The sequence below is a fragment of the Phyllostomus discolor genome, chromosome 4 (assembly GCF_004126475.2).
Source record: "Phyllostomus discolor isolate MPI-MPIP mPhyDis1 chromosome 4, mPhyDis1.pri.v3, whole genome shotgun sequence".
Taxonomy (NCBI): domain Eukaryota; kingdom Metazoa; phylum Chordata; class Mammalia; order Chiroptera; family Phyllostomidae; genus Phyllostomus; species Phyllostomus discolor.
In genome coordinates this window covers 113487838-113503768 of record NC_040906.2, presented here as the reverse complement: position 1 = coordinate 113503768, position 15931 = coordinate 113487838, and the positions used below count along the sequence as shown (strand labels likewise).

The 15931-nt window shown below is 45.3% G+C and overlaps 1 long non-coding RNA gene across 1 annotated transcript; it reads left to right on the top strand.

Moving 5' to 3' along the window:
• The first annotated feature begins 599 nt into the window (after positions 1 to 599).
• Positions 600 to 15588, top strand: LOC118500192. Its single transcript, XR_004902742.1, has 3 exons — positions 600 to 759; positions 1220 to 1367; positions 15374 to 15588. It is a non-coding gene; the product is annotated as an uncharacterized LOC118500192 (long non-coding RNA).
• The last annotated feature ends 343 nt before the right edge of the window (positions 15589 to 15931 follow it).

Below are 15931 nucleotides of genomic sequence, written 5' to 3'. Positions count from 1 at the left end.
GAGAATCCACCAAACTGCCTTTTAAAGTGACTACAGCCATTCACACTCCCGCCTCCTGTTGCCCCACACGCTCACTGGCATTCCGTGCCATCAGTGTTCTGGCTTCTGGCCACTTTACTAGATGTGCAATCGTGTCTTACTGTTGTTTTAACTTCATTTTCCCTTGATGACCTAAGATATGGAGCATCTTTTTTTGTGCTTATTTGCCATCTACCCATCTTCTTCGGTGAGATGTCTGTGAAGGTCTTTGGACCATTTTTTAATCAGGTTGTTTGTGTTCTTACTGTTGAGCTTTGAGGGTCTTTGTATATCTTAGATAACAGTCCAGATTACTCAGATTACCAGATGTGTCTTTTTTTTTCAAGTATTTTCACACAGTCTAATACTTATCTTCTCACTCTATTGACTTAATTTTTTAATCACACAATAATACACAAATCATTCTCCTTTTAAAAATCCAAACAATACAGCAGCATACAGAATTAAAAAGTAACAGTCCCTCTTTAACAGCCACCCACCCCAATGGCATTTCTTCCCAGAGAGACCACTCTCTTGAGTCCTTTGAGTCCTGCTAAATCTTTTCCTGGGAATCCACAGGTCACTGAGACACATATATTCTTTAGGGACCAAGTGGGAGAGCAGGCAGATGAGGAAATAAAGCTGAGTAGAGAGTGGTGATTAGAAGCACCTAAGAGGAAGAAGCACATGCAGTTTTCAGCATTATCTGTGAGGAAGGTTGCAGAGATGATCTGGTTCCAGGTAAGGACCTAGACCTGTGGTTCTCAAATTGTGGCCCTCAGGCTGGGCACATCAGCACCAACCTCACATGGAAACTTGTTAGAAATGAAATTCTCAGGCCCCCTGGACCTATGAATCAGACTCTCTGGGACAGCAATCTGAGTCTTAATAAATTCTCCAGGGGGTTCCAATGTACCATGAGGATTGAGAAGCACTGCCCCAGAAGAATAAATCCCTTGCAAGTCATCCCTAAGACTTCATGCTGTCCAGCCCATAATTCAAGAAGGGCTATGCACCACATGGCCCCAGAGCTGCCCAGGGCAGATGCTGCTGCAGACCATGAGCTCTGCAGCAGGATCAGTGAGTACAGCAGTGAAAGGCACAGAGCTGCCCATTGCAGCGGGGTGGAGGGTGGGGGTGAGGTGGAGACAGGTGGAACTGGCGTCAGAACCTCTCTGTATTTTGGCTGTTCCCACTGTAGGCCTGACCTTTTCCAGGGAGACATGGTTCAGCCCCTTCACTTTGCTTGAGGAAAGTGTCACTGCCAACTGCTCAACTGATTCCTCTGGAGGACGCAGCAAAGTGCAACACCATCCATAATGAATGAGCCCATTTCCTGTGCAAATCAGGTGGGAGCTGGGGCAGATTAGCCCTGGTAATGGAGTTAAAGTCAAGCTCATTTGTTTGCCAGATTATTGGGAAGTCAGAGTCCCTGTGTGGGCTGCCTGTTGGGAGAGGAGTGGGGAAGGCAGCAGTGTGTTGCCTTGATTAAGAGTGTGTGTTGCAGGCACATGTGCCCAGGCTCCTTTGTGCCTGTGTACTCATATCTGTATGTAAACACTTTTAGGAGAAAAAGAGGAATCTGAATGCCTTGTTCCAGATCCTGAGAACTCAACTTGGTATAGTCCTGGCTGGGACCCCTCGGCTCCTTGCTTTCCACCCTGTCCCACCTGGAACCCAGTTCTGGCCCTGACTGCTCCTTGCCTTGTAGGTGTGGGGGAGCTCTGCTACTTTCTCAATATGAACTAATGTTTTATTCTTTCAAGGTTCACCTATACCAGGATTCTCATGTGTTAAGAAAACAAAAGAACCATCATCTCACACTCAACCAACTTGCGACCTCCCAGGGAACCTGTCTGGGAGAGGGGTGGGACCCAAGTTCTCCCCCAGCCACCAGGGCCTTTCTCCCTTGGATTCTCCCTGCTGTTACTGGCGCTACCGCTTGGCTGGTCGTGAAAGCACTGTGGCTCCCTTAGGGCTCTTCTCCAGTCAGAACACACTTTCTTTCATTCCTGCCCAGGCTGAGGTAGTTGAAGAAGGCTTTACTGAAAGTTCAGGGATACAATAGGGAAAAAAAAACAACCTGAGCCATGACCAAAGAGGCTGCACTGGAAGTGTCCAGAAAGACTTGAAGGTGCATAAGAATCTATAGCAAATGTGAGCCTAAACCACATGGAACATGATCCAGGGTCAGGTGGACTTTCAAGGCTCCAGTTACTGGTGTCAGCCAGGGGCACCATGTCCCAGGAGGCTAGGCCCCATGGAGGACCCAAGGACCCAGAGACTGAAGAGGCTCAGCCTCAGCCCTGGCCAGGAAAGCCCCATGGAGCTCCAGAGACAGTGGATTCCCCAGGGACCCAACCCCTACAAGGGCAGCTATGTTCTCCTAGCAGGTCCTACGTTCATCACCAGAATGCCTTTTTTCTCCAAAAATGCTAAAGCAGAAACTGTGGGAAGGAAACCTGTGGAAGCCCACTGGATGACTTTTGTTATTGTTTCTAAGCCAGGCATCTCCAGAGGGGTCAGAGCCCACTCAGCCCACCTGCCAGATGGCTCCTTTGAAATAGAAAGGCCTAATTTTACTGGCAGAGGGAGGCTGCAAGGATGGAAAACTCCTGTTTCAGGGACTTTAACACCCTTGCATCTTGCAGGATCAAGCTCCTGCCCAAACAGCAGGGTCTCAGAGCCCAGAGCTGTGCGGTATGGACAGGGGCGAGAGTGTTGGCTGTGCGGCAGGGTGAGGGAGGGAGGCTGGCTCTCTCTCCCTCAGATACATCTCTACCCAGTGATGATCATGCTGCTCAAAGGCCCATCATGAGCACTTCACTCTGGGGGTTTTGGTTTAGACTCCATAATGCTAATGTCCCTGAGAGGGATAATAACTTAAGCAATTATCAGTAGATACTTTAGGGAAAGTTACTTTAACAGATAATGAGAATTGTCTTAGACAGCTCTGGACATCTTAACAAAATACCACAGACTAAGTGACTTAAACAACAGAAATTTATTTCTCTCAGTTCTAGAAGTTGGAAGTCAGAGAGCAGCACACCAGCATGGTCAGGTCTCAGTGCGGACTCTCCTCCTGGCTTGCAGACAGCCCGTGCTTCTTGCTGTGTCCTCACTTGGCAGAGGGAGAGCTCTGGTGTCCCTTCCAGTTCTTATAAAAACTCTAATCCCATCACAGGGCTCTACCCTCATGACCTAATTACCTCCCAAGGGCCTCACCTACAAATACCATCTTTAGGACTTCAATGTATGAATTTTGAGGACACACAAATATTCAGTCTATGAGCATTCCACCCCTGGTCCTCCAGAACTCATGTCCTTCTCACATGCAAGCTAAATTCATTCCATTCTAACAACCCCAGAAGTCTTAATTTATTCCAGCATCAACTCTGCAACTCAGGTCCAAAAAATCTCATCTAAAGGTCTCCTAAATAAGATATGGGTGATTCATCCATATGATTGATTCATCCTGAGGCAAAATTTCTCTCTAGCTGTGAACCTGTGAATCCAGACAAACTACCTGCTTCTAAAATACAGTGATGGGACAAGCACAGGATAGACCATCTCTTTCCAAAAGGGAGAAATAAGGAAGGGGTGATCCTAGCAAGGCAAACCCCACAAGATCTTATGACTCAAGAATAACTCCCTTTGGTTTAATGCTCTATCTTCTGGACCCACTTGGATGGGTTTCCCACCTCTGTGGCTCTGCAAAGTGAGGGTCATGTCCCCAAGATTTTCAGTGTCCCTGCCCACAAGGCTCTATAGGTTGTCCCTGGCTCCACATCTCTGTGGGATGTTACTGGTCCCAAGGCTTCATCAGGGGCTGTCTGGCCTGTTGAAACCTGATGACCTTGGAATTGCCTTTGGGTTCATCTCCTTTTTCCTGAGGAATAGCTCATGTTTACAGTCTAATGGCTCTATGATCCAGTCCTATAGCATCATCTAAGAAGTCCAATAGCTTCCCTTCATTTCATCTTACGTTTTTCCTCCCCTTTAATTCAAACTGGCATTGTGGTGTAATCTCATCTCTGTTTCTGCCTTCTGTTGAAATAGCTGTTTAAGTCCATGAGTTGTACCCATGATCTTCTTATCAAATGATTGTTCAGCCACACTCTTTAGAACAAGATTTTTCATTTTTCATAAAACAAATAGACTGAGGATTCCCAAAATCTTTAAGTTTGTCTTCTTTTGTTTGAGAATTGCTTTTTAATTTCATCTCTCTTTTTTCATATTTTACTGGAAACATTCAGGAGAAACCAAAGCACTCCTCAAATGCTTTGCTTAGAAATCTCCCCAGCTAAGTATCCAATTTCATCCCTCACAGGTACTACCTTCCACAAAATATTACAAGACAGTTAAGCTAAGCTTTTCTTCACTTTATAACAATGATTATGCCTTTCCTTCAGTTTTCAATGACATGTTCCTCATTTCTGTCTGAGACCTCACCAAAGTCACCCTTAATATCTGAAATATCTAGAAATACTAGAATGCAACTCAAAAATTTTCCAGTCTCTATACATTACCCAGTTCCAAAGTCACTTCCACATTTCTAGGTATTTGTTGCAGCAGCATCCCACTTCTTGTTACCAAAATATGTCTCAGCTTGGGCTGCCATAACAAAATACCATAAACTGGGTGGCTTAAACAACAGAAAGTTATTTCTCACAGGAGGCTGGAAGTCCAAGATCAGTGTGCTCCCATGGTTGGTTCCTGGTGAGGGCTCTTTTTGTGGCTTGCAGACAGCTGCATTCTTGCTATGCCTTCACATGGCAGAGAGAGCTCTGATGTCTCTTCCTCTTCTTATAAGGGTGCTAACCCCACCATGAAGATCCCATTCTTATGACCTCATCAAAACCTAATTATTCCTGGCTGGCATAGCTCAGTGGGTTGAACATGGGCTGTGAACCAAAGTGTCACAGGTTCGATTCCCAGTCAGGGCACATGCCTGGGTTGCAGGCCATAACCCCCAGCAACCGCACATTGATGTTTCTCTCTCTCTATCTCTCTCCCTTCCCTCTCTAAAAGTAAACAAATGAAATCTTTTAAAAAAAAAAGTATTACACCCATTTAAAAAAAAAAACCTAATTATCTCCCAAAGTCTTCATCTCCAAATAGGGTTCCAGCATATTAATATTGGAAGACACAATTCAGTCAATAGCAAGAATAATGTCCCATAAGAATGAAGGCATTAACCCAAAGCTCCTGGCCAGAAAAATAAGGCAAGTTTCTATATGTTTACAGTGCCTCATATCCTGCAGTCATACTTTATATGATTGTTCAGATTTTGCATTGTTCAACCCGAGTGGTTACCAGTGACATTGGAGACCTTGTAGTTTTAAAAGCTAAATATGATCATTTTATGACAGGTGGCTGTGATGTATCTTGTTCTAAGAAACTCAGTATGTTATGATAAATTTCCAATGGATGGAAAGTAAAGTGTCTTGAAGAAGAGTTCTTTTTCTTGTAATCCACACAAAAGGCACTGTATAAACCAGATCAATCCTCTGCAAAGTCTCCTTTGATGTATAACTCAAAATAACCCCATGAGCAGGCCTTTGGGGTCCATTAACTGGTGAGGAAATTGAAATGGGCAGGACCAAAGCCATCCAGTTGGTAAGAAAGGAACTAGCCAACCTGCAATGCAAACCCAAGACTGAGCCACTTGCTCACTGTACTCTGGCCACTGTACACATGGTCCTGTGTCTGGTTTCTTTGCCTTCTATGAAGATATTTCTACTAGTGTTCCTCCTTCAGGAGAAGCTGTGGAAGGACCAACCTCTCCACATCTTGCTTTTGCCAGGCATCTGGTCCTCGGGTCCCTCAGGGAGCTCTGGCTCCTCTTGGTCACACAAGAGCCACCTGGTTCAGGATAGTGGGCTAAGAGCTGGCATCCACAACCCCAACTCACCATGATGTTCAAGCCCAGAAAGGGAAAGGGCCTTTTGAAACTTGGTTTATTGGAGTTTGGAAGCTGGTGCAAGAGAGATGGGAGAACCCCAGAATGGTCTCTCAAGTGAAGTCTTCCTAAAGTACCTGCAGGGAGGTACACTGAAAATGAATAGGAACTGCTATCTCAAACCTGAATGGGGAATCCTTGGGTTCTCTTTTGAAGTAATTATTAATTAATTAATTGATTATAGAATTAATTAAATGCAGACTTGAAGGGCTTGGAACTTCAGTCAATGAAACCTGTGAATGAATATTTTATTTTTAAAAATTGATCTGTATGTGTACATATATATACACAAACATACAGATCTTAAGTGTACAACTTGATGAATTCTCATCTATGGATCCACCTGTGTAACCAATTTTTCAACACCTCTCCTGAGAGTTTTTGCTGCCCCTTCCCAGTCTCTGCCCCAGCCCAGAGTTAATTGCTATTCTGATCCCTCCAAGGTTAGCTTTGCCTATTCTTGAACTTCATTAAATGGGCTCAGAGAGTATAGTTCCCTTTCTTAATCTGTAAAATGGGGTAAAGAACACATCCCTCAGCTGTCAGTGTAAGACCTAAAAGAAAGAATGCTTATTAAGCAGTTTGTATGGTGCCTAACATACTTAAGAAAATAATAGCCCCTGTCTAATCCTCCCCCCAGCCTATTTCACTAACCTTAGTCCAGCCTCCCCTAAGGAAAAGAGTGGCCTAAAATGCACGCCTGTGCTCATCATGCTTAAGATGGGTGAGGTGTGTAGATAAGGTCTGACCACAAAGCTGTCCTCCATGCTAGAATGATTCTGTCCTCTGTGGTAGACGTGTATTTTTTTTTTCCTGTATGGAACACTGTCCTCATCTTATGCAAATGCTTCTGTGAACCACATGGTTCTGGTGGGAACTGTTAATCATGTACCTCATTCCTGCCCCACACCCCAAAATCCAGCCACAACTATTAATTTAGGATTGATCGCATGTCACAGGTCTGACCAATCAGAAACCTTACCTAGGATTTTTCAAACAAGGTCTCAGAGGATAGGGCCCTTCCTTTCTAGTCACCTGATATCTGCAAGATGGTATTCCTTCCTTCCACCCACAATGTGAAGAAAAGGTCAATGAGATTAAAGTTTCCACAGAGAAAAGCTGGGAAGCAGAGGAGAGACAAGGTAGGAGACAGAACTGCTGACAGCCAGGTCTTTGGTTTCAGGTACTCCTGAGGCTAGCCTCCTAAGTTATTTGGGTTATTTATTTGAGACAATAAATCCCCCATCCTTTTTGACCTACATTGAGTTAGGTTGCTGTCACTTGATCTCATGATAGTCCTGACAAACATGCCCTATATGAAGGTTTCAGACCAAAGGCCCTTGTGGGTCTCCACCTAATCTTTATCACTCTATCTCCACTGGCCCTTCTCTTTGCCCCAAAATGTCACAAACATGCTTTCTGCTTATGAAGCCGAGGCCAGTGATCACTTATTAGACACATCTTATGCCCCAACCCTGAAGTGGGCTCTGGGTGCATAGAAAACAAGTGGATGGTCTGGTCCCCTGACCTTGAGCTTTGTAGCATCTTTGTACAATTTCTCATAATTGCTCTCTGATTTATGCTTTATTCCTCGGCATGATATTGACAAATGGAAGATTGGATAGGTTCTCTCCAGGTCCTCTATTTAAGGTATCTTCTGTTAATATAGGAAATAATATTCAGTTTATAAGTGATGGAACTCCAGCCACATTTTAGTTTCAGCAATGCACCCAGAGACCCAAGTAGCTGTTCTGACCTGAATTGAGGGGTAGACTTGTTGGGCCCAGGAAGACTGGCCCTGCTGGACCACTGCCTTCTGAGGTAGTCTCTAGAAACTAAGATTGTGTTACCAGCAGTGTTCACCAGGGGCAGGTATGTAGGGAGAGAGTGAGAAAACTTGACCATGAAGCCAAAGACCAAATAGGACTTTAAGGAAGGATGGAGGAGAGTTCTGTCCATTCCTGTCCTGTGCCTGAGGGACACCCTGATGGTCCATTACACCAGCTGCCTGACATGTTCCCTGCAGAGGAATGCCTGGACACTGGCTATGATAGTCGGCATCATTTGGCCACAACCTTTACCTCTCCCTGTGTTCATACCTTCTGCCAAGTCACTTTGTTGTGTGTTCTTACCTGGGTGAAGCAATGTCTATCCCTTGACTCTGGGCTTGTGGTGTGGCCCATTAGATATCTGTAGGTGAGACACAACTGAGGCTTTAAAAAGCACTCTTGACCCTCTTCCCTCCGTGAGAACATCCCCAGGCCACTCTGCTGGAGGATAAGACACATGTAGAGCAGAACCAAATCGTCCCAGTACTCCTAGCGAAGGCCAGCCTCTATCAGCCAGCTCACCTTCAGACATGTGAGTAAATTCAGCCGAGGCCAAAAGAGCCACATACTGAGCCCAGTCTAAATTATGGGCCCACTATTTAAATGTTCATAATTTAAAGTCACTGAGTTTGGGGGTGGTTTGTTGGGTGGCATTCATTGGGGCAATACCTGATTAACACTCCAGCTCTAATAAAGAGATTGTCGCACGTGTGCAGATGAAACAGGTGGATGAGAATGCTGAACCACTGAAAGATCTGAGTCCGTTAAGATATCTGAAGCAAGGAGTTTTTGAGAATTGCTCCTTAGGGTCTACTTCTATAGTAACTGAAGTAAATGTTAATCAATTATTACGTTGAGGGATGTACTTTCCAAAAAAGCTAAAATTCCATTGTAATTGACTTATCGATTATCAGGGAGAGCTGCTAAATGTTATAGGAAACAATTTGTATTGTTAGCCACATGAAATCCTCTTCTGACAATGGGTACAAGCCCACACTTTTTTTTTTTATAAAAATCTTTATCTTTTGTTTCCTTTTGTTCTTTAAACTCTTACTCCTCCATTTCCAGAGGCCCCTCTCCTCCTTCTCAGGTACCCAGGGCCCTAACAGTGTCTTGGGCACCTTTGATGAGAAAAGTAGTTAGGTAAACCAACTCCAGGTAAATGTGGGCACTGGAATAGACATGGTAACTTTAGTCAAACTTTTCTTCCAAAATAATTCCAATAAGAAAGGAAAAGTAGACCTACACCACCTGGAAAGGTGCAAATGTGGCTATGGTGGCATGTCCTTGAAGGTTTATATTTAATCTAATAAATCCATGTAAAACGTGCCAGTGATTCTGGAGTGGTCGTGTCCCAGGACCTTTACAGAAGCAAATACAAATCTTTTCTGTGGAACCCACTGATTTCAGAGAATTCTCACAGATAAGATTGAGAACAACATGAGCACTCAGTTTAAAAATCTCTAGAACACAAGGAAACAAGCAACCATGAGCAAGTGTTATCAGAAAAGGCAAATTAAAGGATCAGATCAGTCAAAATAGGAACTATTACAATAATCAGATATCCAGTATAAAAATAGCATGTTTAATATGTTTAAAAAATTAAAAGGGAACTGAAAGTATGGTAAAGCAATGAAGAGCTATCAAAATTGACCAGACAGTTTTCAAAACAACTAAATATAATTTTATGAATAAAAAATAATGAATAAATGAAATAATGAATTATGAATAAAAACTCAGTAGAAGAGGAAAAAAGCAGGTTTTGGCACTGCTGAAGTAAGAATTTGTGAACCAGAAAATAGATTGGATTCAACCCCAACACCTAGTAAACTGGGTCCTTGGCATGAAGAGACCAGATCTTGGTTTCTGGGAGGACAGGTGGCAGCTGGACTCAGCCCTGTAGTGTCTTGTCCCCCGCAGTGAAATGGGCAGGTGGAAAGGCATTGGCATTCTATTTCTCTATGGAAGGCAGGGGTTGTGGGGACAGAAGCTAGGGGAGGTCTAGTCTGGCAGACAGAATCTGACAGGAATCTGACATTTGGGTAAGACTTGATGGGGACAGCTTGCCTCTGCTCCCCATTGCTCAACTAGGGCCAGAACATCACTTTCAAAGTAGCCTACCTGGCTCATGAGTTCATGCTGACTGCCAGCTAGGAGCTTGCTGGGGCCTCAGCTACTCCCACCTGGGACTCTCCAGGGGTTATTTGGGCTTCCTCACAGTATCACAATTGAACCTTCAAAGAGAAGGCAGGAAGGAATGATACTTTGTTACCTACCTTCTGATGGTGTCATTTACACTATTGGCCAAGGTAATCACAGAGATCTGCTTGGGTTCAAGAAGGAGGGGGAAGGGGAAGAATCTAGAGGAGCATGTGGGATGAGGGATATTATTGTGCCATATTTGGAAAAAACAATCTGCCTCAGGTGATACCAATCCAGATACTGGCAACCCAGGATCAGGTGATAGTTGGAGACCCAGTCAGGCTGCAAAGCAAGCTGCCGTTGCTAGGCTAGGGTTTAGTGGCAGAATTACAGCCCCTGAGGAGGGCAGTTTACAAGAGTGGGACCAAACCTTAGAGTTAATTAGCATATGGTATAACACAAAAGTGGTTGAAAGCAGAGATTCTAGAGCCACATTCCCTGTGTTTTAATGCTGGCTTCACCAAGTAGCAGTTTAGTAGTAGCAGTAGTAGTAGTTCACCTTGGGCAAGGAACTTGTTTGCCTCAGTTTTCTCATCTAGTAAATGGGATGACAATAGTATAGTAATATCTCAGTACCCATAGGCTTCAGAACTCATCAAACCCTGCACTTGATGCATTTTGACAAGAAAAAAAAAGTGTTTCAGCACTCTGTGCTTGCTCACAACTCATCACACTTGCTAGAATTTGTAGGAGTCTTGATGCTGCCCCATAAGAGAAAATGCTTCATTGTTCAGTACTCATTGGTTCCACACTTGTCACAAGTTCTGGAATGAAATAACAACAAGTACTGAGGTCCACTGCACTTACTGCATAGGTTTGTTGTGAGGATTCCATGAGTTAATACAGGTAAAGAGCTTAGAACAGTGTCTGGCTTACAGTAAGTGCTATGTCAGGATATGCTAATAGTGTTAATAGGCTGTTTCACAGAAAAGCACTAGGAGCAAAACTGCCAAGTGGTGCGTATCAGAGCACTGAGGAGAGGCAAACTTCTTGAAGTACAGAGAGGTTTCAGTAATGAGAAGGATGCTCCTGCTGGGGGGAGGGGGGGCACACAGGTCCAGGGAGGTAGGGTCCTGAGGCAGGTGGATCCTTGGTGCAGGGAAGAAGGGTCCTTGGGACAGAGAGGGGGGTCTCTGAGCCATGGCCTGGAGGTCCTGCTGGGCTCAGAGGCAATACCAAAGTCAAACACCATAAAATTCTCTGCAGTGTTGTTGGAGCTGTGAAAATAGCGAGGAGTCCTGAGGCTACTTAGAAATACAACAACTGTTTTCTCCTTAATGAGCCACATACGCAGCATTTAATTAAAACTGCAGGAGCCTCCCAAGAACCTGGGCAGCAGGAGTGGTGTGGGCTGTGGTGGCAGGCTTTTGTTTGTCAGGGCTGGTGGGATGACCCTCAGAGGCTGGGCACAGCTGCCCCCTGCCCCCCACCCAGCTCCTTTCCTTCAAGGCCAAGCATCAGCCTCCAGGTTCCCCTCATCCACATCTTCACCTTCATCATTATGGTGAAGTGTTACACTGCCTACAAAATATCTGTGGGGCAGCATAGGACAGAGTGTCTTGCCTCTCTGAGCCTCAGTTTCCCATCTGGCAAAGGAGGACTATGAGTCCTCCTTCATCGGGTTGTTGTTAGAGCAAATGAGATGTGCGCTGGAGGCACCTGATTCTCGTGCCCTCACAACCCTGGGACATTCCTGGCCAGAATGACGAGACCAGTCCTGATACCTTGAGGGTTTCAGGCTCTGTTTTCCAAGCCATGTCCTGTGAGGTGCTTGTTGAAACAGGGTTCCAAAGTCAAATAAGTTTGGGAAACCCTGTGTTCTCCATACACTCCTCTCTTGCAGGGTGGCTGTGTACATGGATGGGTGTTTTATAGCAGGGGTCCCCAACCTGTGGACCATGGACTGGTACCGGTCTGGGCCTGTTAGGAACTGAGCCTCTCAGCAGGAGGTAAGCTTGAATGTAATGCACTTGAATCATCCTGAAGTAATCACCCTTCCCCACCACCCCATCCTTGGAAAAATTGTCTCCCACGAAACCAGTCCCTGGTGCCCAAATGGTTGGGGACCACTGTTTTAAAGGTTTTGAAAAGTTCTGGTATGAAGAATTTCTGCTTGTTTAACCCAGAGTTTTCTAAGGTTTCTCACTATGGAAACTCTATTTGTTTCACATGAACTTTTCTTTATTTTTAATTAAATTTTTAGTGGTGACATTGATTAATAAGGTTATATAGATTTAAAATGTAGATTTCTAAGATACATGATCAGTATGTTGTATTGTGTGCCCACCACCCAAAGTCGAATCATCTTCAAATTTCTTCCTTTATTTTTTTCGTCCACTGTTGGCATCATGGGGGACAGTCTCTGGACAACACTGGGGTGCAGGAATCAAGTGCAAAATTGCCTAACTCTCTAAACTCATTTCTCATCTGAAAAATGAGGGTAAGGAACACACACACCTTCCAGGTTACTGTGAAGATCAGAGGTAGCATACCCACGGACGTAGCCCAGGGCCTGGCACACACTGGACAGGCAGGAAGTTGACACTACTATGACTTAGGCAGACACCCCAACTCAGAGACTGACACCGCAGGGTTCCACACAGCCAGGCTGGGGATGTGACAACCTGTCTGCAACGTGTGCTCCGCAAGCTGCTCCTGCACATTCATCTCAGCTTTGGGAGAGGACAGCTGTGAGCTGGCTTGCTGCCAGCCCCAGATTCTGCAGAAGGGGGGCCTGCTCAGGCCCCCACCCACCTATCCCCTGGGGAGTAGCTGCAGGACAGTTCCTGGTGGCAAAACTGTCAAGACCGTCTGTCTGGGGGTCTTCCCTGAGTGCCCACTGGAGAGGGCAAGCTGGCTTCCTCCTCTTGGAAGCCAGGATGCCCCGCTGTTCCTCCTCATCCGGAGCATTTGTTACCTCCCAGATCCATCCCAGCAGGGCAGAACTGCAGCATTTCTAATTTGCCTGACATTTTGCCCCAACCCCCCCAACGCCCAATAACATGTGGACAGATGCTGCATGGTTCACTCTGAGGATTCCCAGGTAGGGAGGGTGGAGTGTCCTCAGTGAGGTTCTTTCCTTTTCTCTGGAAGGAAAAAAAAATCCATTTCACATTGCTTTGTGATTCAGGGGAAGGGGAGACCAGCTCTACCTGTGTCCTGGCTTTCATCTCCAAATGGGGCAAATAATACTCACCTGGGAGTGTTACCCGGTCAACTCAGTAAGAGAATATGTCCAATAACACCTGATACCTCATCAGGGCTCGATAAATAGTAACTGCTTTTATGGCTAGTAAGGGTCAGGCACACGTTTGTGTCTATATTCTTGTTTATTCCATGCAACAAGCCTTTTTGGTACATTTCTTCCTTTTCTTATTTTTCACCCAAGAAATATCTGAAAACATTCTCATTACGACAGAGTCAAGCTCTTCTTCAATATTTGGAGTAAAATACAAATGTTTTTCCTTACCGCCCTCAATATGCACTCCACCCCACCCCCACTGTCCTACATAACATATTCCGCAGAGATGAGTACTGGTAAAAGTTTGGTATTTATCTGTCCAGACTTTAAAATATAGACTTCTGTTTTTATCAGTACAGTGCCTATAGCTGTGAACTTCAGTTCCTTGTCAGAGAGCATTAGGTGAAGATCACACTTTTAATAAGCTGACTGGGGAGTGGGGAGACACTACTGTTCCTCTCAGGCAGCATCTAACTCCAAAGCAACACTTGATGTGCTCATTGCAATGAGCATTATTAAAATAGCCTCCAGAAAGTGGTTTGGCAACACTTTGCAAATAATTACTGCTAAGGCCTGGAAAGTCACAGAGGTATATGTGTGTGATTCTCAAGCTCACTCATCTACCAAATGCTTGTGGCCTCTGTCGTAAGCTACCATCAGGGCATGTGACTAAGATCCCAAGGGACACAACTCTTCAAACCATTTTCTGCCTAATTTAAAATATTAAAGCCTAAAATATCTACTATCTGGTGCTTTACATAAGATATTTGCTGACTTCTGATACAAATGCTTGATATCTAGGCTTGATTTAAATGAATTAATATATGTATAGTTCTTAGAATAGTGCCTGATCAATACAGGGTGGGGCAAAAGTATGTTTACAGTTGTTCATATGAAAAATAATGCAATAATTAATAAATAATAATACAAAAATAATCTCTGTGTTTCACACACCCACAACTATAAGTCTACTTTTGCTCTACCCTGTACATGTAGGTAAATAAAGATATAGATACACATCAGCAACATGAAATTATGAGCTATTTTAAAAATTTTTTATGTATTTAATCTAGAGAGAGAGAGAAGGGAGAGTGGGGAGAGAGAGAGAGATTTGTTTGTCGTTCCACCCATGTATGCATTCATTGGTTGATTCTTGTGTGTGCCCTGACTGGGGACTGAACCTGCAGTCTTGGTGTATTGAGACAATGCTCTACCCAACTGAGTTACCTGGCTAGGGCAGCCAGTTATTGTTTAATATCAGCCTTCCCTCCACCAGCTTGTCCAACAGAACTTGCTGCAATGGTGGAAATGCTCCATACTACATGTGCACGACCTGATGCAGTAGCCACCACTCACATGTGGCTATGGAGCATCTATGTGGCCAGGGTGACTAAGGAACTGAATTTTCCATTACAGTTAATTATAACTAATTTCAATTTTAATTTAAAATGCCACATGGGGCTAGTGGCTACCATATTGGAAAGTGTTGCGCTAAACAAATGTCCCATGAGAAAATGTGCATCTGGCACATGGTGAGCGCTCAATAAGCATCAGCTGTACTTGTGCTCTCCCTTCTCTTCTTCCAGCCTCTCCTCTCTCCCCTCTCATGGCCTTGTGTTTTTCCTTTGCTCTTTGACCTACTTTCTCTCCTCAGGGCCCATCTCTCTAGCCTCTTGTGTCCCCCATTCCTACCCTGCCCAGACCTTCATCAGACAGTGTCCATTGGCATCCAGGCCTCATCCTCAGCCAACTTAGCTGTTGCTGTAAATCAGCCCCGATAATTCGCCATCTGGTCCAGGCCCTTAGCAGGGAGCAGAGGGAGCCAGGCCAGGCAGATCCTGGCTGGAGGCGGGGAGAGTAACCAGGCTGTTGGGGCAGCAGCCAGGGATGCTCCATCATTTCCATGGCTGCTGCCAGGAAGCTCTGCCAGGCCTGAATGAGACTGCCGATCACAGAGGAAACAAGGGCGTGGAGGGTGGAGAGTAGCCGGCAGCCTGGCTGCAGGTGCCTCAAGCCGGCGGCAGATGGGTGGTATGGAGGCAGTAACAAGAGGAAAGCTGCTGGGCAGCGTCCCGGCACCATGCTCCCTACTTAACAGCCTGTTTGTTACCATCACTGCAGCTGCGGGGCCCTCATCCACTGCAGGAAGGGGCATCGGGGAAGCGTTGTTTGAGAGTGAAGTTCCCACTGGCAACAGCCTGTGCCAGGCCACCTTGCAGCTGCCAGTCCTGCCTTCACACAGAACCTGCAGCAATGGGGCACCACTGCCCCCTTCTGGGAGGCCGGAATAGCCCAAGAGGACTGGGCTTCCGTAGGAGCACCAGGTTAGCCCTTAGGGCGGACTCACGGGACCCAGAGCTCCAAGCTGACATTTATATAATTTTGATTAATAAATGGATAAATACTGAACTCTTCCATTCTTTCATGGAATAAGCAAGTGTAACAACTCAGGAAACTGGACGTCCAGGCCTGGCTTGGCCTCTCAGCACTAGCTATGACAAGTCACTTGCCTTCTCCTGGAAAATGAAGGGTTTGGGCTGAACTGATGGCAGTTTCCTCACCCATCAATGCGTGACTTGGAACTACATTCCATCCAGTCTCCAGAAGGTCCCTGCAGATGAGCCTCAGTTGGCCACCATGGGAACTAGGATGGTATCTCAGCCCAAGGACTTCCTTCCC